The sequence below is a fragment of the Seriola lalandi genome, unplaced genomic scaffold (assembly GCF_002814215.2).
Source record: "Seriola lalandi dorsalis isolate HSWRI2012SDOR001 ecotype SW California unplaced genomic scaffold, Sedor1 jcf7180002054945, whole genome shotgun sequence".
NCBI classification, from domain to species: domain Eukaryota; kingdom Metazoa; phylum Chordata; class Actinopteri; order Carangiformes; family Carangidae; genus Seriola; species Seriola lalandi.
The window spans coordinates 1,912,483-1,912,933 of NW_019525496.1; the positions used below are offsets into that span (position 1 = coordinate 1,912,483).

The 451-nt window shown below is 40.4% G+C and overlaps 1 protein-coding gene across 1 annotated transcript in view; it reads right to left on the bottom strand.

Annotated features, from left to right (window-relative positions):
- LOC111644972 (rapamycin-insensitive companion of mTOR-like) overlaps positions 1 to 451 on the bottom strand; it is a 20,838-nt gene that overhangs the window by 13,482 nt on the left and 6,905 nt on the right. The window lies entirely within an intron of this gene.

Genomic DNA, 451 nt, shown 5'->3' on the forward strand with positions numbered 1-451 from the left:
CTGACAGGATGAAGCTGAGTAACTTATTCAGTGTCAAATCATGCATATTAGAAACCAAGAATTTAAGGATGGTTATATGATGATTTCTCCCAAACCTGGATTTCATCCACTTCAGCCATTTGGTGACGTGGCCTGGGGAAATGGCATTCTCCAGTTCTGCCATATTATTAGGCAACATCAGCAGCATGGAGTAGGAGCTGTTGAAGGGAAGGTGGAGGACTGATGTGTTAATTGGAAGGTCATGATAGACGTCAACATCTTCCTCCATATTCATCATCTGCACTGGAACCTGGAAAATGACAATTTAAGCAAAAAGTCCCTTAATTAATAAATACACACAGATTGATGGCTGCATGATGTATAATTATTGTAACTCAAGTCCACTCTGAATAAATGATCAAACCTTGGTGTTCTCAGCCACATTGAAATCCTCCTCCTTGGTCAGTTTAGG